This window comes from Eumetopias jubatus, unplaced genomic scaffold (genome assembly GCF_037043125.1).
Source record: "Eumetopias jubatus isolate StellerSeaLion01/CBP00866 unplaced genomic scaffold, mEumJub1_p1.0 scaffold_2, whole genome shotgun sequence".
NCBI lineage: Eukaryota > Metazoa > Chordata > Mammalia > Carnivora > Otariidae > Eumetopias > Eumetopias jubatus.
This window is the reverse complement of record NW_028274808.1, coordinates 142,429,470-142,451,475: the sequence shown is the minus strand read 5'-3', so window position 1 is coordinate 142,451,475 and position 22,006 is coordinate 142,429,470. Positions and strand designations below refer to the sequence as shown.

The following is a 22,006-nucleotide window of genomic DNA, read 5'->3' as shown; positions in this document are numbered from 1 at the left end:
GACTGGATCCCAGGACCCAGAGATCATGACCTGATCTGAAGGCAGGTGCTTAACCGACTGAGCCACCCAGGCACACCAACCTAACTGGATCTTAAAACGCATTATCACCATTTTGCTGATGAAGTAGGTATGTAAGAGATGACTTTTCATGCATGTTTCAAGGTCCCCGTAGGACTCCAAAATATGAAGACTAGGCACTGGGGGTCAAATCCAAATCCTGAAAGGATACTTGTTTTTCTTGGAAAGTATCTTTACTCATCAAAATTTTAGCATTCCAACACTTACATGACATTTAACCTTTTGAGACAGGCATAACAAATGTCTTGGGCTAGCAACCAATTCAGTTAGTAAGGATTAGGATGCCAGCAGCATAGTCTGGGCTTTGGGGCCAGGCCGCCTGGATTTCCATCCTAGCTTCACTTCAACACTTGTTAGGTATATCACCTAGGTATTTTAGTTCAGGCAGGATGCTTAACTTTTCTGTGCCTCAGAGTTTCTCATCTGTAAAATGGGAACAATAATATTTATCTTATTAGAGTACTGTGAAGATTAGATGTAAAACATCTACAACCATGTCTGGCCCATGGGTAAATGCTCAATAAACATAAGCAATGAATGTTTGGTGCTTTAAAAAGTATAGGCACCAATTGCTTTCAACTGATTCCTTCTTCCATGAATGCTCATTGATTTGCTTGGAAGTAAAACTTACATTTGTATAGCATTTCACAGTTTTCAAAACACTTTCTAACACAATTCATTTCAGTTTCACAAGCAATTCACAAAGTAGGCAAGCTGCGCAAGGCTAAAAGTGGCCAATTTAGAAAGAGACCCCAGAATCTCCCAGGGTTCCTGCCACTATACCACATTCCACTGTTAAATGATGAACCTCCGCAGCCTTGGAGCAAGGCTTCCTGATGGAAAACAAGTTACTTGGGAATTTCAGGGCTCTCTTGGTGCAGCTGGCTCCTTTGCAAAGCTTTCTGATGCAAAGAGAAACCCGCTCCCAGGAGTAGGTGAATCCATTCCTTTTAGAACAGAATAGGAGAAAGGCTATTATAGCCTGAAGAAAGAATCAAACGTTAATTTCCCCTGAAATCTTTCCATCCATTATCCTTGTAAGCCTGGGACAGGTTAGGGTCTAAAGAAATGTTCTTCCTCTCCATTTGATCATTGTGTTAAAATACGTCACTCATCCAGAAAGGTGCATAAAACATTTGAGTGACCTACCCATTTGCTAAGTACAAAATGTAACAATATGACTGCCTGCAGTAGGTGGTAGGTGTTAGCTACCTAACTGGTTTTGATCATACTATTAAAGTCTTCAAGCCGGGAAGATTCTAAATGCTACCAGCTTGGGAGAAAAAAGGCTGCAGACTTGAAGGAGGTCACTTCGTCAGAATTTAAAGATGAAAATCTTCATCAAAAATCACCCCAAAGTTGATTTCAGTCGGAAGAGCGTGTGACTCTTGATCTCTAGGTGGTGAGTTCGAGCCTCACATTGGGTATAGAGATTCCAAAATAAATAAATAAATAAACTTAAAAAAAAAATCAACCCGAAGAATTAGGTTACGGGATTACAAAAGTAACCCATCTGATTAATGGTTTGTAAATTCTAATAGATTCTATCCAATGCTCATGAAGCTATGATGACAGCTAAAATCACCTCGGGCTGAGTGATCTAAAAGATACAGTAATCCTGGGAAGTACAACTAAACATAATGTAAATAAAAGAAGAGTCATCTGCCCTGAGTTGCCTGAAGTCCAAAAAGTGACGACTTTGGAAGGAGGCAAAATTTCACCAAGTATTTATCTACGGCAGACACGAATATTCTAGTCATTACTGGGTTACACGGTGTGTTCACTTTTTCAAGCCTTATAGTCTGGATATGAGACTTGAGGTCATCCAGTTCTCTCCTCTTAATGCTCATCAAGCCCTCTGACCCAGAGGAGGGGCCCTGCTCAGCAGATAATCTATTTATTGAAAAGGCATATCCCCCTTTGTGAAATAGTATTCTGGTGGGTTATTAATCAGTCTCTAATGGATTAACTCAGTGTCAACCAGTGTACCTGAGCCAGATTTCCTTGTTGTGGGAGAGGAGGGAAGCTGAGGGGCAATCCTCCACTTAAATATAGGAGTGGGGAAAAAAGGGATGAAATCCCATTTTCTTCACTAACTAGTTTTTGTTGTTTGTTTGTTTAAGTAATCTCTCCATCCAATGTGGGGCTCGAACTCACCACCTGGAGATCAAGAGATACATGCTCTTCGATCAAGCCAAGAAGCACCCCTTCACTAATCAGTGTTTTGATACTGGTCAGGTTAGTTCACTTTTTCGACCTTTAGTTTCTTCAGGGATAAACAGCCAGTGTTAGAGTTGTTGGCAGGATTAATCATAGTGTTTAGCACAGTTTCTACCATAGACGGTATATAGGTCTGATTCCTATTATAAAACTGAGGCAGACCTTCAATATTGGGGGACCTCAGCACAGTGGGGTCATAAAATCATAAACAGACATTAGCCTAGGTCTACCCTCCATCCCTCCACTCTCCATTCTCTTCTTGGGTCAAATATGTGGTTTGGTTGTACAGAGAAACCATGCCATGAGTCTTTGCCTTAAATAGACAGTCAAATTCAGGAGCAGGAAAAGCATACAGTACCTTTAAAAGCAAATTTGTTTTCACTAAGTCTCTTCTAGCAACCAAGCTATAAAACTGTTCCAGGTAGTGGGGCACCTGGCTGGCTCACTCGGTGGAGCATGTGACTCTTGATCTCAGGGTTATTAAATTCAAGCCCACACACTGGGTGTAGAGATTATTTAAAAAAAAATAAAATCACAAAGGAAGGGAGGGAGGGAGGGAGGAAGGAAGAAGGAAGAAAAAAACAAAACTATTCCAGGTAGTAAAAAACCCAACTGTATGCAAACTACAAGGTGTTCATCCTACAGACCAAAAACTTAAAAGACAGGAAAGAAGTTGTGAAATTTCTTCTGATTGGAAAATGATCATCATAAAAAATTATACCCTTGATACTCACTGAAAGCATTTTGGCTTTCTTCTACATTGCCCAGTTGAGAGCAAAACACAGAGTGTCAGCAACAGGCCTTATTTTCCACCCACGGGTTTCCAGGTGTAACCATTTCCTTGCAGGTTCTAGGCTAGGTAACCTCTGGATTCTGGCCCCATGGCAGCAGAATACTTCTCTAGGCTTTACCTCAGCAGGAGGCATATATGAGGTTTATGACGAAGGCAAGAATCCTCCTCAGAATCAAGATTTGTCCTATCCTTCTGGTCAGACCAGATGCCTGGCTTTTAAAAATATCTCTACCTTTCTTATTCCAGATTGCCACTCTGACTCACACTCTCTGGGTGAGCCCTGGCCGTGGAAGAACATTCCTGGCTCCTACAAGCTGGCTCAAAACAGCAGCTCCCAGTTACATTCCCACATCTAGCTGGGCTTCAAGGATCCCAGGCCTGATCTCTAACACCAGAGCCATGGCCCCAAATTACCCAAGTTCTTGTGGTGACCTGAAAAGGGAAAGACAACTGAAAGTTAGCGACCAAAGACCTTTTGCACACAAGAAAGTAGTCCCAGCTAAAGTGTGTTCACAGGGGCAATAATGTTGGAAGCAGAGGAGTTTTTTCTCTAAGCAACCAAGAGCTGTAGAAAACCCAAGGAACTTTCAGCCCGTTAAGTAAAGGAATTATAAAAGAGTTTGGGGCTTTTCTATAAGCAGAGTTAGGAAAAGATTAAAAAAAAAAAAGTGCTCCTAAGAATTGTTAGAGTTTCAGATCTATTTATTTCCTTTATGATTTTCCTTAATGTATTTCCTTATATGTTGTTCTAAACCAGTTTTTAACCTGAGGTCTATGCACATTTTCAGGGGATGGAGATAGAGGATGTTCGTGAAACCACGCACATTTTGTACCTATGTGTGCACAGTTGACCCTTGAACAACATGGGGATTGGGGTGCTGACTTGTGTGCAGTCAAAAATCTGCATATAACGTTTGACTCCCTGAAAACTTAACTACTAATAGCCTACTGTTGACTGGAAGCCTCACTAGTAACATCAACAGTAGATTAATACATATGTTGTATGTTATATAAATTCTATACTATATTCTTACAATAAAGTAAGCCAGAGAAAAGAAAATGTTTTTTAAAAATCATTAAGGAAGAAGAAATACCTTTATAGTACTGTACTGTATTTATTGAAAAAAATCTGAATATAAGTGGATCTATGCAGTTTAAATCGTGTTGTTCAAGGGTCAATTGTATATGTCTCTGTTTTTCTGAAAAAGTCTGTATTTCATTTCCTTCTAATGCATCTATGTCCTAAAGGGTTAAAAACCCACGATCTGGGGGTGCCTGGGTGGCTCAGTCAGTTAGGCTCTGCCTTCGGCTCAGGTCATGATCCCAGGGTCCTGGGATCGAGCCCCGCATTGGGCTCCCTGCTCAGCAGAGAACCTGCTTCTTCCTCTGCCTGCTGTTCTGCCTACTTGTGCTCTCTCTCTCTCTGTCAAACGAATAAATAAAAATCTTTAAAAACAACAACAAAACAAACCCATGATCTGAACCACGTTCTTCTTCAGTGTATATCAAGGTAAATTGGTTAATTAAGATGAAGGCTTTAGGGGCACCTGGCTGGTTCAGTTAAAGCACGCAACTCTTGATCTTGAGGTTGTGAATTTAAGCCTCACGTTGGGGGTAGAGTTTACTTTAAAAAAAAAATGAAGGCTTTATAGTATAAAGAATGCTATGTTCTTCTCTTTTTTTTTTAAGGTTTTATTTATTTATTTATTTATTTATTGAAAGCACTCGCGCATGTGCTTGAGCTGGGGGGGCAGAGGGAGAGAGAGAGCATCTCAAGCAGATGCTCTTTCTCTCTCTCCCTCTCCCTTCTTGCCCCCTTCTAATTAATTAATTAATATCTTTTAAAAATAAAAATTTGTTTTTTTAGATTTTATTTATTTATTTGACAGAGAGACACAGCGAGAGAGGGAACACAAGCAGGGGGAGGGGGAGAGGGAGAAGCAGGCTTCCTACTGAAGCAGGGAGCCCGATGAGGGGCTCGATCCCAGGACCCTGGGATCATGACCCGAGCCGAAGGCAGACACTTAATGACTGAGCCACCCAGGTGCCCCGAAATAAAATTTTTTTTTCATTTAAATGGTTTCTATTTAATAGTAGACAAAATAAGGATAATGTGCATTTCACAAAGCTGCATGTTTTCCATGAAGATTATTTAACTAAACCTAAAGTTTAGAAATGAGGTAATATTATGATTTCTGAAAAACTAAAAGAAGGGTCACATAATCATTTTTATTAATAACTTGCTTTCAAGGAGTGTGTATGCTGATGGGAGGGATACATACCAAGAAGAATTTTAATGTCACTGTAACAGAATAAGGTTTAAGACAGAGATCGGCTCCGGGCACCGTGAGAACAGAGAGAAGGGGCAGTTAAGCCAAACCAGAGGTTCGAATTCACGCAGGAGATGACACCTAAGCAGGGTCTGGAAGGTGAAGCGAGATGGAGCCACGGAAGAAAGTGCAAGGGCTTACAACCGCTGTCCCAGGCAGAAGGAACAGCAAGAGCAAAGGTGATGGGACCTGTGTCGGGAAGTACAACTGTTTGCTCTAACTACAACATCGAGTTCAAGGTGGGGCATGACATCTCAGAAGGCAGGCGTGGACAGTAAATGGCATTTCACAAAAAACTTTCTTCAAGTTTTCCTACTGTATATAAGTCCTAGAAAAAGTAATTTGTGCAAACACTTCCATCACAGAACGCTTATTTCTGTGAGGAGCAAGGACAAGACATACATTGTGGAAAAGCTGGGCTTAATTTCCATGACCTAACTCTACATTTCCGCTCTATTTTTCTCTGCGAACTGAGAAAATGTACAGTTTTTAAGCATTTAAAAGCAGCACTTTTTTCTCCCCTCGGAACTGTCAGGGGTCTGATGACCTTTCTTGTACAATGTGGGATCTTAAGGGAATCACAGAGGAAGCTGGAACAACACGTAAGTCATAGAAACCTGCAGAAGTAATTGGTTTCTGCCTGACCCTTTGCTTGGGGATACATTTTTCGAACAAATCATTTTTAGGGATTTCTGACTAAACATCAGGACTAAAAACATCACTGCTAATTTTATGGGCACAAGGGAGTAGTTATCTAGTGAAAGAAGCACATTTACTGGTTATTATGTTTGTTGTGTGTATTTTAAATATCAGAGCCTCTGTTATGGATGCTTCTGATCTGGCTGGCCTCAAACCAAGATACCAACCTCACACCCTAGTTACTCTGTGAGGCTTATTTTGGGGAAGAGAGCACAGCAGGAGATGTGCACCCTTCCCCCCACTTTCAGAGCTGCTGTTAGATACCTGCACATTCACATACATTAGGGAAGGCTTGATCCACAAAGACCTTCCTCCTGCTTTAGTGTGAAGAGCAAACCTTGTTGGTCCATAAAAAGAAATTCCAGAGGACAAATTTCTGTGCACAGTACTTTGCCATGTTTAGCAAGCATTCCACTAGTCTGTATGAGTGTGCAGGGAGAGAAGAAATTGCCAAGGAAACTAGGCACTTTCTAACACTTGTACGTATAAAACCACTACTTCATCCTTAGCTGTATGTTTGGTCTTATACATTTGGTCTTAGACATTCTTGGGTGAAGAAAGGAGCTGGTCTACAGTACTGGATATTAGACGTGAAAGAGAAAAAAAAAGCTTAAATAGGAAGAAAAATCATAAGCAGTTCCCAAAATAAAGATCCCAGAAAGATAAACCTAGATAAGGAATTCAAACTCTTATGTTTGTTAAATGTTATACACATTTAAATTTATTCAGTTCAGGGGGCACCTGGCTGGATCAGTCAATAGAGCTCATGACTCTCAATTTTGGGATTGTGAGTTTAAGCCTCACGTAGGATATAGAGATTACTTACAAATAAAATCTCTAAAAAAACATAAATTTATTTAGCTCAAATTTAATGACTTGGCCAACTAGCTCTGCAAGACCAAAATTATATCATTTGCTTTCAACAATGTCAGTTTTCTGAATTAAAATTCCCAAACAAATCCTTCAGGTATGGATTATTTTCATACTGAGCAAGGAAGGTAGCTTATTTAATAAATCATGTGAAGAATATTTTGGAGTCTCAATGAACCTCTCCAAGTAATTTGTTCTGAAGGAAATTAGGTGAATTTAACATCAAAAGATCATCATGGCTATGGGCAATAATATGGGTGAAACTCACAAACATCATGTTGAGTAAAAAGGCAGACACAAAAAGGGACATATTCTATATTTCTATTGGTACAAAGTTTTAAAAAAGGCAAAACTAATCTATGTTTGTAGAAGTCAGAAGAGTGGTTACCCCTGAAGGAGGGAGGCATACAGGAAGCTTGAAAGATGCTGAAAAGGTTTGGTTTCTTGAACCCAGGTGCTGGCTACATGTGACCTGAGTTTGCGAAATTTTACTGAGCTGTATACTTATGGTTTGTGCTTTTTTTCCTGAACATAAGTAAGAAATAAATTAAAAACAACAACAACAACAACAGCAAAGATCATCATGGGTCCTGCATCAATGAAGCACCTGGGTTAAAAACCAACATTTGAATCCAGAACAGGGAAATCCATAGAGAAGGAAAGTAGATTAGTGGTTGGTTAGGACTGGCAGCTGATGGCTAAAGGGGACAGAGTTTCTTTTTGAGGTGATGAAAACATTCTAAAAATGACTGTGGTGATGGTAGCACAACTCTGTGTATATGGTAAAAAAAACAACAACTGAATTGTACACTTTAAAAAAACAAAAAACCTATATTTGAAGAACTATTGTTATTTTTTTAAGATTTTATTTATTTATTTATTTGACAGAGAGAGACACAGCGAGAGAGGGAACACAAGCAGGGGAAGTGGGAGAGGGAGAAGCAGGCTTCCCGCCGAGCAGGGAGCCCAATGCGGGGCTCAATCCCAGGACCCTGGGATCATGACCTGAGCAGAAGGCAGACGCCTAACGACTGAGCCACCCAGGCGCCCCCAAAATTTTATTTATTTATTTGACACAGAGAGAGACAGCTAGAGAGGGAACACAGGCAGGGTGAGCGGGAGAGGGAGAAGCAGGCTCCTGGCTGAGCAGGGAGCCCGATGTGGGCTCGTTCCCAGGGCCTTGAGATCATGACCTGAGCCGAAGGCAGACACTTAACAACTGAGCCACCCAGGCGCCCCTTTAAGATTTTATTTTTAAGTAATCTCTGTACCCAATGTGGGACTTGAACTCACAACCTTGAGATCAAGAGTCGCATGCTCCAGCAAGTGAGCCAGCCAGCAGCCCCGAAGAACGATTAGTTATACTCTTCATTGCTTAGTTCCACTGGCTGGTGTCTATGTATTCCGTAGACTCCCAGACTGGGTTATCTGGTTGTGGAATGAGTACAGATACATATTTCCACTTGAAAAAAGAGCTAATTAAAATAACACTACTTGAGTTCCACTGGTCTCCCTGACATCTACCTGTTTATTATTCACTGCTTCCCTTCCCTCTGTGAGCAAAGCTCAGCAGCAGTCAATATTGTGGGAAGGACTCCATGGTTCTCTACCTTGCCTGCACACGGATATCATCTGGGGAACTTTGAAAACCACTGATGCCCGAGTCCCATCCCTAGAGATTCTATTTAAATGCTGCCACCTAGGCATCTGAATTTTTTTAAAGCTCCCTAGGGACCAAAATCTGGACACATTGATACACTGCCTAAACATAACACCCATGTGTGCATGTGCACACACACGACACGCACATGCTCTCTCTCCCCAGGTGCTTCTGATATACAACTGACATTGAGAACCACTGGTATAGTGGTTTCCGCAAAGAATTGAAAATCTAAATTCTCACTCTGCCATTTATTAGTTACATGACATGAATAAACTATTTGATCACTGTGAATTTCAGGGATGACTTTGAGACAGATCTACGTAGCACACAGTAGGCTTTTAAAAAATGTTAGTTGAGGGCGCCTGGGTGGCTCAGTCGGTTAAGCGACTGCTTTCGGCTCAGGTCATGATCCTGGAGTCCCAGGATCGAGTCCCGCATCCGGCTCCCTGCTCGGCAGGGAGCCTGCTTCTCCCTCTGACCCTACCCCCTCTCATGAGCTCTCTCTCTCATTCTTTCTCTCAAATAAATAAATAAAATCTTAAAAAAAAATAAAAATAAAAAAATAAAAAATGTTAGTTGAAGGGGGGCCTGGCTGGCTCAGTTGGTGGAGCACGGGACTCTTGATCTTGGGGTCAGTGAGTTCAAGCCCCACATTGGACGTTAGGCATAGAGTTTATTTTTTTTTTTTTTAAGATTTTATTTATTTATTTGACAGAGAAAGAGAGTTAGCAAGAGCAGGAACACAAGCGGGGGAGTGGGAGAAAGGGAAGCAGGCTTCCCGCTGAGCAGGGAGCCCGATGCGGGGCTCGATCCCAGGACCCCGGGACCATGACCTGAGCCGAAGGCAGACGCTTAACGACTGAGCCACCCAGGCGCCCCTGGCATAGAGTTTAATAAAAAAAAAAAAGGGAAAATGGCAACTAACATTTTCTTTTAAGTAAGCTCTATGCACAACATGGGGCTCAAATTCAAGCATCCCGTGCTCCACCCACTGAGCCAGCCAGGTGCCCCTGCCCTTCCTTTTTTCTTTCCCTTTAAAAACTAGGGGATTCTAGTAAAAAAAAAAAATTTTTTTTTGAGGGGGGGAGAAAAAAACCTAGAGAATTATATTTTTTTTAAAAAGCTGTTGTCTGGGGCACCTGGGTGGCTCAGTCGGTTAAGCGATTGCCTTCGGCTCAGGTCATGATCCTGGAGTCCCGGGATCAAGTCCCGCATCATCGGGCTCCCTGCTCAGCAGGGAGTCTGCTTCTCCCTCTGACCCTGTTCCCTCTCGTGCTCTCTATCTCTCATTCTCTCTCTCTCAAATAAATAAATAAAATCTTAAAAAAAATAAAAAATAAAATAAAAATAAAAAAGCTGTTGTCTGGATGCCTGGGTGGCTCAGTCAGTTACGCGTCTGCCTTCGGCTCGGGTCATGGTCCCTGGGTCCTGGGATGGAGTCCCGCATCATCGGGCTCCCTGCTCAGTGGGGAGCCTGCTTCTCCCTCTGCCTCTGCCTGCCACTGCCCCCTGCTTGTGCGCGCTCTCTCTCTCTCTGACAAATAAATAAATAAAAATCTTTTATAAAAAATAAAATAAAAAAATTTAAAAAGTCTTGTGACTATTATCAAATTCTATTCTATGTTCTTTGTCCTATGTCTAGTACTTGCTCAGGCTTCTTAACCCAACTTACTGGACCTCTTGCCCTCTGGCTCTCTGTTCGCTGGACTTGTAGATTGGGAACCTGATCCTTGCCTTGGCTGACCTCACAGGATTTGGCATCTAGACCACCTGTCAACCCATTTCTGATTTTGGCTTCCCCTACTTGCTCTGTCTTTATTGCTGCTGAAAAGCCTAGCATGCCAGATAGCAATCTTTTGAGTTTGATCTTAAAAATCAGGTAACAGTGGGGCGCCTGGGTGGCCAAGTTGGTTAAGTGCCTGACTCTTGGTTTTGGCTCAGGGTCGTGAGCTCGAGCCCCATGCCGGGCTCTGTGCTGAGCATGGAGTCTGCTTCAGATCTTCTCTCTCCCCCCTCCCTCTACCCCTCCTGCTCATGCTCTCTCTCTCTGTCAAATAAATAAGTAAATCTTTTTTTTTAAGATTTTATTTATTTATTTGACAGAGAGAGGGGCAGCAAAAGAGGGAACACAAGCAGGGGGAGTGGGAGAGGAGAAGCAGGCTTCCCGCTGAGCCGGGTGCCTGATGTGGGGCCTGATCCCAGGACACTGGGATCATGACCCGAGCCGAAGGCAGCCGCTTAAAGACTGAGCCACCCAGGTGCCCCCAAATAAATAAATAAATCTTAAAAAAAAAAAAAAGATCAGGTAAGTATTAGGATTTGGATCAATGGAGAGAATGGCGTTGGGCAGTCCAGATAATGGGACATGAAGAACAAAAAGAAGAGCCATAAAGGCACAAAGTATCAGGGAAAATGGAGGGACTTTGAGAGGTTTCTGGAGAGCAGAGATTGCAACCTGGGAGCCTGTAGGCCAGATCCAGCTCACAATTGTTCTGGTTAGCCCTCACAGTGTTTAAAAGGTTTTTGAATTGATGGCTCATATTTAAAATTGGGAGATTTCATATCAAAATCCAGATGGCCAGCTTTTCTTGAAAAAGATGATGATTTGACAGCACTGGACACACACTCCACATGTGAACAGTGGGAAGATCAGTAGCTACTGCTCCCTCAGCATGGGGCATCCTCTCTCCAGTTTTGGGCAGCCTTTACCACCACCTGCTTCACCTCTTCATTTACTGGCCTGCTTCTCCAGGTGTTCAATAATTATCTAGTTAATGAATCAATTAGAATGAGAGAGAGAGATGGGGCGCCCGGGGTGGCTCAGTCAGTTAAGCGTCTGACTTCAGCTCAGGTCATGATCCCGAGGTCCTGGGATCAAGTCCCGCATGGGGCTCCCTGCTCATGGGGGAGCCTGCTTCTCCCTCTGCCTGCCGTTCCCCTCTGCTTGTGCTCTCTCTCTCTCCGACAAATAGATAAAATCTTAAAAAAAAAAAAAAAAGAAGAATGGGAGGGAGAGAGAAAGAACAGGAAGAGAAGGAAAGAGAGTCCCCCTATTAATACCAAAGAGTTATATCAAATGCTCATGCTGTATAACTTAAACTTACAGAATATTACATATCACTTATATATCAATAAATCTGGGGGGGGGAGAAAAAATAATAATACTAAAGAGAGTAACTGTAGAAGACCTCAAATAGCACACCAATTTAAGTGTGGACTATGGCATGGGGTGAAAGTCACCTGAAGGCATTTTCCTATGCAGCAACATGATCAAGGTGAGTGCTTGAAAATATTTTACGTACAACTTTAGCTAGCACATATGTCAAAGGAGTGCTTGCCTGACTTTATGGAACACTAGTAATACTAAATTAGGCCCTCCGACTTTACATATGATACACAGTTGAAAATAAGTAATGAAAAGAATGCTAATAAAATTCATGATTTAAAAAAAATCTACTTCTGAGGTAAGTATATGTTTATATCTCACCAAGTTCCAGGATTTAAGATGGGAGGAAAAGCCGAAGTGTGAGGCGCCACATCCAGAAACAACAGTCCGCGGGATTTTCAGTAATTTTGAGGATGAAGTAAAAAAGTCATGAAGGAAATTGTGGCAGGAGGACACAGAAGAAGGGATAACAATCAAGACCTAATGAATGTCCAGGAGAATGGCCCTATGGCTCAAGGCCCAGTTTCCAGAAGACTCTGTCAGTGAAGGTGGGGGACACCGACTAGTGGAACTGGGAAAAAAAATAAAACAAAACAGGATATGATTGTCTGGGAAGGGACTTGGTAAAACGAATCAACACTTCAGGGCCTCAGCAAAACAGGTCTCATACCTACAGGAAGCACGACATTCTTGGGAAGGCAAGACAAGCATCATTGAGGTCCTCAGGAGGGAAGGCTGTGTGACTGCAGTCCCTCGAAGGCCCTCCAATCAGACTCAACTCTGAGTTTGCCAAATGGTGATCCTTCAGTTCCTGCCCTGATGTTTCCTGAACTGAGCAGGTTTGAGCCTGGAGGGGATGGATACAGGTGTGCAGCCCCTAGAGTTCAAGACGGGAGCGGGGCTAAGAAGTCCCGGGCATCCCCAGAAATTAGCTAGAAACATGTGTCAGGAGCTCAGGAAAGAAGACTGGAAATTGAGATTTGGGGGGAATGCTGAGAAATCAGTGCTAAAGGAGAAGCACATCACCCTCAAAGCATTCACATTTAAGGGATGTAGGAATGGGAAGGAACCACCATAAGAGTCAAAGATTCACACAGAAAAATCTGAATAGAACAGAATCATTTAACATCACAAGCTAAGAGAGCAAGGAGTTTAAAAGAAGGTGCTGTTAAGAGACTCTTAACCATAGGAAACAAACTGAGGGTTGCTGGAGGGGGTAGCTGGGTGCTGGGCATTAAGGAGAGCACGTGATGTAATGAGCACTGGGTGTTATATAAGACTCATGAATCACTGACCTCTACCTCTGAAACTAAATACATTATATGTTAATTAATTGAATTTAAATAAATTTTAAAAACTTTTTAAAAAAATAAAACGGGGGCTGGTAACAGGCATTTACTGAGGAAAGGACACACAGGACAGAGACTGAAATAATGTCCAAGATCTGGTTGGTAACCTTCAGAAGAAGAGTTTTCACGGAAAGGGGTGGAAACCGGCTTGCAAGAGGTTAAGAAGGGGAAACTAGTGGGTGCCAACCAATCTGGCAGTAAAGTTGGAGTTGTGTTTGCCTTGGCTGTGGAGTTGCTAGGCTATGACAAGTGCACACTGAACTCCTGCCAGGCCACCCCCTTTTATGTCTGGAAAGAAATAAGAAATCACCTAGATCATCTATGCTTACTTAGTCCTGTACTTGTTATATTTCTTCTTTTTCAAAATGGAAGCCAACAGCTCTCCAATTCCATCTGTGGTTGCCAACCGTCCCTCACAGTCTGAGCCATGTTGAAGGAAGGACCACGGGGCTCATTCCTCTGGGATCAGGGAGGGGTCAAGGAGCAGCAGACTGACTACGCAGGAGGGGATATGTTCTTTCCCTTGTTGCGCATTTGTGTTTTTACTTCCACACAAGTGCCCAGTGGCCTTGGCAAAACAAAAACAAAAACATTTCAACCTGTAAATGATGCAGGCACAACAGGCAATCGCCAACCTTCTAGCAGTTGTTCCCAGTCATCAGTGTCGTCACGGAAAAAAGACTAAATCAAGAGTACAGACACAAATGGGCAGCCTGCTAATTTTAAAATTATACTCCTTTTATACAGTTCCCTGTTCACATGCACACAAGGTCAACAAAATTAAATTCACAGCATTTTCCACAGGGTAGGTGTTCAAATATACTTGTTTTTAAGCAGCCAGAAAGTGGTCATTGCTAATCAAAACAATTTAAAGGAAACAGAACTTCCTTGAAAAGTACAAACCCTTATAGACTTTATTTCGCATCCCCTTTAAAAAGACAAATGATTTGGGCTTTCTTATACATGGCACGGAAAACAGAAGCCTTAGAGAAAATAATGTAAGAAAATTTAAATCATGAAATAAATGTATTTTGCTGAAATATTTATGGATGAAATATGATGCCTGGGATTTGCTTCAAATGATAATCTACGGGATGTGGGTAAGGAGATATATATATATACATATATGTATATATATATATTAAATTGATAATTATTTAAACTTGGCAATGAGGGGCACCTGGGTGGCTCAGTTGGTTAAGCAGCTGCCTTCGGCTCAGGTCATGATCCCAGGGTCTTGGGATCGAGCCCCGCATCGGGCTCCCTGCTCGGCGGGAAGCCTGTTTCTCCTTCCCCCACTCCCCCTGCTTGTGTTCTTTCTCTAGCTGTCTCTCTCTCTGTCAGTTAAATAAATAAATAAAATTAAAAAAAATAAATTTGGCAATGAATATGTAGAGATTTAATACAGCATTCTCTCCATTTTCATTTGTTTGACATTTTCCACAATATAATGTTTTTAAAAAGTACTATACTTTTGTAAATTAGATAGTATCTTGCAAACAATATTGAAAGGCAAGCAATAAACTAGGGGGAAATATGCAAAATGCTATCCTGTAAGGGTTTATATCCTCAAGTGAGAAACAGTTCTTACAAATGAATTAGAAAGACTAAACAAATAGAAAAAAATGCCAGGAATGGGTAGTTCACAAAAGAAGAAATACAAAAAGCTAATAATCATATGAAAACATACCCAACTTCACTAATTATGTGAGAGAGAATAATGGTCCCCCCAAGGATGTCCATGTCCTAATCCGCAGACCTGTGAATGTTACTTTACATGGCAAAAAGGGACTTTGCAGATTCTGGTATGGGGAGATGATCCTGGATTATCCTGAGAGGCCCAAAGTAATCACATGGGTCCTCCTGAGAGGGAGGCAAGAGGACCAACATTAGAGAGAAGGCAACCTGAGGAAAGTAGAATCTGTGAAGGACATTCAATGAGGCCAAGCTGCTGTTTGAAGATGTAGGAGGGAGCATGAGACAGGAAGTGCAGGTGGCCTCTGGAAGCTGGCAAAGGCAAGGAAACCGATTCTCCCCGAGAGCCTCCAGAAAGAAGCAACCCTGCTGACACCTTGTCTTTAGCCCAGTCACTGTGCCTGGAGGAAAACACACAACACTGCCTTCTTTTTTTTTTTTTAAGATTTTTTAAAATTTATTTGACAGAGAGAGAGACAGCGAGAGAGGGAACACAAGCAGGGGGAGTGGGAGAGGGAGAAGCAGGCTTCCTGCCGAGCAGGGAGCCTGATGCGGGGCTCAATCCCAGGACCCTGAGATCATGACCTGAGCCGAAGGCAGTTGCTTAGCCAACTGAGCCACCCAGGCACCCCACAACACTGCCTTCTGATCTCACTTCAAATTCCTGCCTACTAACTCCCAGGGGCCCTACCTCCACCACCTCAGCAATTCCTCACAATTTCTTGTCAATTTCCCCTCCTAGGTAACTATGTCACAGCTTTTCTCTCTCCTCAAGTTTGTAGACAACTTCTCCCCACTTGGCCTCCCAATGCATTCCTGCTGTCTCTGCAGTTGCTGGAGGGAGGGACTTCATCACGTGCCCACAACCCAGTTGAGCAATCAGGGCTCTTTCCTGTTCTCCTGCCCCTACACCCAGCACTCCTCTGTCCCTCTTGTTGCTTTCCATATACCATGCTCCTTTCAAAGGCCAAGCATCCCTCCCACCTACCCAAGAACATCACTCCGGCAGTTATCCATCATCACGTTTTTCCCTCTGCACTGGATCGTTCCCATTAGCAGAGAAACACGCTTTAAAGTAGCCCCGCTGAAAAGCAGTAACAAACTTCCCTTCTAGCCACATCCCCATTTCTCTGCTTTTCCTCAGAGTAAAAACTCTGCTATCTCTAATTCCTCTTCTATCCTTTTTGAACCCACTCCAATTGGTTGTTAATTCATCCTGGGCAAAGAGCCCCACGGTGGGAATCATCATATCCATTTACAGAAGAGGAAATGGAGTCTCAGAGACGTGGGGCAGATTGTTCAAAACCACACACCAGCACCCAGCTGATTATAATGGCGGGGCCCTTCCTAGTCAATGCTTCCGTCTGGCTCGACAACTTTCTTATTTTCTCCTGTACATTGGACCATGCAGCCAGCCTCCTATAACACTGGCTTATAAATGCTGATAAAGCATTTATAAGATGTAATTCCAATTACTTTATGGACTGTAACATATAATATTTCAGATTTTATGTCTGTGTCATGGCTTACATGGAGATGTTTTCTCTTGTAGTTACTGCTTTTAGGAAAGATTGCATGGATATTTCCTTAAGCTCTGAGGCTACATTAGATTACTACATTAGAGCTACACTATGATCTATACTGTATCATTTTATTTGTAAGTTTATTATTTTAACTAGTACATGCTCCATATGGAAATGTAGGAAATGGGAAGCAAAAATAGATGAGCCACAATCACATGACCAAGTACAAATACTGTTAGCACTTTTTTTTAATTAAAATACAATGTATTGTTTCAGCACATTTTTTTCAAAGATTTTATTTATTTATTTGAGAGAGAGAGAATGAGAGATAGAGAGCACGAGAGGGGGGAGGGTCAGAGGGAGAAGCAGACTCCCCACTGAGCAGGGAGCCCGATGTGGGACTCGATCCCAGGACTCCAGGATCATGACCTGAGCCGAAGGCAGTTGCTTAACCAACTGAGCCACCCAGTGTTTTTTTTCTAGTTATACTCATCACAAATATGGAAAAGTAATCATGCATTATCTACTAAACTATACAAAGAAATCAACGTAAATAAAAACACATATACTTAAGGATGGGGACTGTTTAATTCAGCATAGACAAAAACAGGAAATAAATGTTCAATAAAAGAAGAGTTACATAATTTATTTCCTCCTCCGCAGAGTCAAAATAATACTAGTACTTCATAGCACTGTTGTAAGAATTAAATTAGATAATGTATGGAAAGCATAGAGTATATAAATAACAGATAAGTGCTCAGAGAGCATGTTACTTTTACCTTGGCTTATTTCCTCAACCCTGTGTTCTCTAATTTAGCCATTTCCAGCTCAGGTCAAAGTGCTCTAACCTGGCCCCACAATTCCATAATTTCCATTCTAAGTCTCCAATGAGATGAGGTTATTCTGTCAGCCAAATAGATACCAAGGAAACTTAATCCTCTGTGTTCTATTTCTTACAAAGATGAGTTCTGCTGCATTGTTTTGTAGGTGTTCAATATGTCTCTCTGATGGACCTAAATCCATCTCTTAGCCACAAATTACCAACTGTAAGAAATTATCTTTGAGTTTGGCCTACACCCCTGGTTTGGCCTATACCCCTGGTTTGTCCCTTGGCCTACACCCCTGGTTTGTCCCTTTCTCTTTTGATGACTACTTTGTCAGAGTTTTCATTCACTTCTCCCCTTCTCCCACTCAGTCTTTTTAATCCTGTATTTAGTTTTCTTGTCCACTTTTGGCATCTCATAAATCAGGCCTAAAATAAAACTCCCAGGAAATAAAATAGTGTTGGTACAATAAGTATTTTTGAAATGAGATTGTCTTTCCTTTTTTTTTTTTTAAGGTAATCTCTACACCCAATGTGAAGCTTGAACTCATGACCCTACGATCAAGAGTCCAGTACTCTACTATCAGCCAGGAGCCCCAAGATTATTTCTTTTTATTGTCCAAAAAAATGTGCCTAAAATATACTATTAGAGGGGCACCTGGGTGGCTCAAGTTGTTAAGCATCTGCCTTCGGCTCAGGTCGTGATCCCAGGGGCCTGGGACCTAGCTCCACATCTGTTTCCCTGCTTGATCTTTCATCTTCCTAAAAGCAGAGCCTCCCAAAAGAACTCAGAACCCAAATTGTCACAGAACAATGAGGTTAGATTGATTCTTATCACCAGAGACATTGAGAAGTCTCCACACCTAAACAGACATTGTCACAAAACTACCATCTCTCCCATCTATACTAGTAGGAGCTGATGAATCTTTCCAAAAACTCATCTGTTTTCCCATAAATGTCCCTTTTCCCCCCTCCCCTTCCCTTACTAAGAAGTTTTTTGCTTTCCAGTAAGTGCCCTTCCTCCCATTCTCTTCCCCCATTAAGATGGTACAGTACAAGCTGCAAACTGTAACTGCCCGTGCTCGCTTCGGCAGCACATATACTAAAATTGGAACGATACAGAGAAGATTAGCATGGCCCCTGCGCAAGGATGACACGCAAAACTGTAACTGCCCCTTTAATGCACATTTTCTACAAAGTCCCATATATATATATTAATAAAAACACATGATTAATTTTTGTCTTTTTTCTTGCCAATCTGTCTTCTGTTGGTTTAACTCAAAGGCTCCCAACAACTGAACCTAAGAGAGTAGAAGAAAAGTTTTTTTTCCTCCCTGACAACCTTATAATCTAGCATTTCCAATATTTCTTTGCAAATGCTGAATTTTAAATCTTCCTACGTGCCCTACCATAAGAGAAAGCATCATGTATGGATTCACTAGTAGGACGATATATGGAAGCTACAGCAAGGTAACTAATGTCCTGGATGTCCCTGCGCATCCACCCACCCTGGAATTTGGGACTAAGATTGGCATCAGACAGAGCAGAGATAAATCAAGTCATCCCGAAGAGACTTCCAAATGATTCCATGAGGTAAAGCTGGACCATAACCAGACTGAATATGTAAATATATCTACAGATGGAGAAGTGAGTGAAAAGGGTGGTTGGTCAACTCTGAAAGGATTAAAAGAAAGGAGCCCAGGGAACAACCTTGGAGCAATGCCAGCATTATTCAGAGATACGGCCATTTGGCCACTACACAGGAACAGTAGGGTCTCCAGAGCAGGGAAAAGAGTCTCCTATACTTCCTCAGTTGAAGGACAGTCCTGAAAGTAACTCACTTTCTTTTGTTTCAACAGAGTAGGCACTTAATAAGTGGAAGGAAGGAAGGAAGGAAGGGGCAAGTGAGCAGGGGGTTCCCACATGCAACCTTCGGACTGTAATATGGATTCTCTATAACTTCCTATAGGGTGAGAAAGAGCTGGCAAGAAATTTCTTCCTCCTGACAGTTGATATTTCTTCTTACATATTAACAAAGGAGCAAACTTGAGGGTGGTGCAAGGTTCCGCTGGCAGAAGCCAGTTTCTCAGCATTTCAAGCAATTTGCGGACCAGTTATGAAGACCAGGTTCTGACGACAGGTAGGTGTGAGGAAGCGGCCAGCAGCCTCCAAGACAACACCTCTCCGCCCTCCTTCCACAGCACTTGCCGCTTAAGCAATTTCCATTGGTTTCCTCAGCCCTCAATCCTTTCATTCAGCAACTATTAACTAAATGTCTAGAAGGGCCAAACACTAAACTGTGTGTAGGCCCACGAAACAGACAAAACAGGGTCCTGGGCCTCCTGACGTCTGCTTAACTGCGTGTACAGATTAGCAAACAGGCCAATGTACCACGGTGGGGGTAAGATCTGTGGGAGAGGCATAGGGAGCACCAGATTCATGGGTGGGGGTGGTGCCTTCTAAATTGAAAACTGAAGGGCAAGCAGGAGCCAATTTTGTGGATGGGAAGTGGTCCAGGTGGAGGGTAAGCAGAGGCAGACTTCTGGAGGTTAAGAACAACTAAAGCTATTTAGTCTAGAAGCTGGAGTTTAGGAGAGGCATTGGGGAAGAGCAGAGGACTGGGGGGTGGGGAGGGACAAGGCCAATTTTGAAGTCTGAGGGGCTGTAATAAATCAAACATTTTGAATTTTATCCTGAGCACAGTTGGGGGGGGGGGCAGGGCATAGGTACTGAGGTGTGTTAATCCAGAGAGAAACCAGATAAAGTCTTCTTAAAAATATCACAGGCCACAGCAAGAAGAAAGGAGGGGCAGGAGGAAGAGAGAAGGCAGGGAGTCCCTTTAACAACTTAGGCAACTGGCATAATAACGTAACTTTAATTCATCATTTCTTTCCCTCTTTCGCTATTTGTTTAATTCATAAGATGTTTTCAAAGTCATTTCATTTTCTTCTGAGTTTTAAAGATAATTTTAACCTAAATAAAATTTCATTTGTTGGCATCTTTTGTCCATCTCAGAGTAAATGCTTCTCTTGATAAATAAATTTTGGATCTTAGGCAAAATGAACACTTCTGTCATTTTTTTTTAAGTTTTTGTTGTTGTTGTTGTTAATCTCTACACCCAACGTGGGGTTTGAACTCACAACCCCAAGATCAAGAGTCGCATGCTCTACCGACTGAGCCAGAAAGGCACCCTTCCATCTAATTTCTTAATGATTTTTTAATTTAATTTAATTTTTTATCTCTAGCTTTACATTGAGATCTGAACAAAATTGGGGAGGAAGTGCCCAAGGGGATAATCCCCCCGGGGGGGGAGGGTCTTGGGTAGTACATTTAAATGCCTGATGTCCCCACCTGGAGTTCTTCAGAGATGCAAACTGCCCACTGGAGGAAACAACACCCACAAAATCCTGGGCTGCACCTTCAGGCTACCTGGGAGGTAAAGGCCCACCCAGAGAAAGCTGGAGGCGGAAGTCTGATGTAAATCTTTATATTCTCAAACTGAAAGCACAAAGGCAGGGCCCCACAAGCATTCTGTTGACCATTTCAACCGAAATCAGGAATTACAGACCAGAGCCAAGTTAAGTCACATTTGTACTTCCCTCTGAATCTTCCTGTGAATTGTGTCTAGTCTGTTTCCCTGTGCTGATTACCTGCAAAGCTCATTAAAAAAAAAAAAAAAGAAAAAGAAAGAAAGAAAAGAAAAATCCAGCCTGGGCTGGTCAGGATTGCCAGGTTGGGAGAGCATATTCTGCCTAGCACTAGGCCTGGGCAGGAAGGGTCCCTTGGGTGGAGTGGAGGGTGCAGAGAGCAGGCTGGGAAGAAAGGAATCTGGGCACGGAGGAAGCCCCGAGGCTCAGGAGTGGAAAGCCCCTAGAAACTTGCTTCTACTGCCACTTAACAGGAGCTCCTGAATGAGCACTGGCAGGGTCCTCAAAAAGGGAATGGACAAGCCCTGTGGAAGAGGGCTCTGAGGAGGGGATAAGTATAAAGGCTTCCCCACATCTACAGATCATTAGGTATCAGGAAGTTCTGCTGTCCTCAGAACTCATGGACAATAGTACCAATAGTTATCATTCATTGAGCACAGGAATAGTGCTTAGAAAAATGAACACTCAATATATGCCAGGCACTGTGTAAGAACCTTACACAGTACAGTGCCTGGCATATTCACACGTGAATGTATACACACACGCGTGCGCACGCAAACATATACATAATACAAACACATCTCACTCAATGAATCTTCAAAGTGGTCCGACCAGGTCAGTTGCATTATTGGAGGAAATGGTCTCCAAGAGCTTATATATGCAGCAAAATATAATTCACAGGTGAGTACTTTGGAAATTCTCTGAAGATGCCACTTACTCTTAAACTTAAGCTACTCTAATAAACCTGGATATTGAGGCAGTATTGTATATTCTTCTATAGTGTTATAAACTCTGGAGCCAGACTGGGTTTGAATCCCAAGCTCTGGCTCTTGGTACTTGTAGGACTTTGGCCAAATGGTCACAGACTAGGCATAAAAATAATGCCAGCCCCACAGAGTGCTTTTGAGGATTATATTAGCTAATATGCAAAGTCCTGGTAACGGTGCCTGGAACACAGTAAGTGCTCAATAAAAGTTGGCCACTACTAAAGATCTACATTAGATCACAAGTAGCAAATTAAGAGTGGAAGGACTATTGTGCACAGCAATGGAAAACTGAAAGCTAATAACCTTAACAGCAAAAGGGAAATGTAAAAAACAAATACCCAAGTGCATAAGTGGAAATGTGTTTGATGGGAGAAGAGCATAAT

At 42.3% G+C, this 22,006-nt stretch overlaps 1 protein-coding gene and 1 non-coding gene across 2 annotated transcripts in view; one reads left to right on the top strand and one right to left on the bottom strand.

Annotated features, from left to right (window-relative positions):
- Positions 1-22,006, bottom strand: part of G3BP2 (G3BP stress granule assembly factor 2) — a 73,669-nt gene that overhangs the window by 37,948 nt on the left and 13,715 nt on the right. The window lies entirely within an intron of this gene.
- Positions 18,288-18,391, top strand: LOC114206875 (U6 spliceosomal RNA). The gene has a single exon (XR_003608734.1). It is a non-coding gene; the product is annotated as a U6 spliceosomal RNA (small nuclear RNA).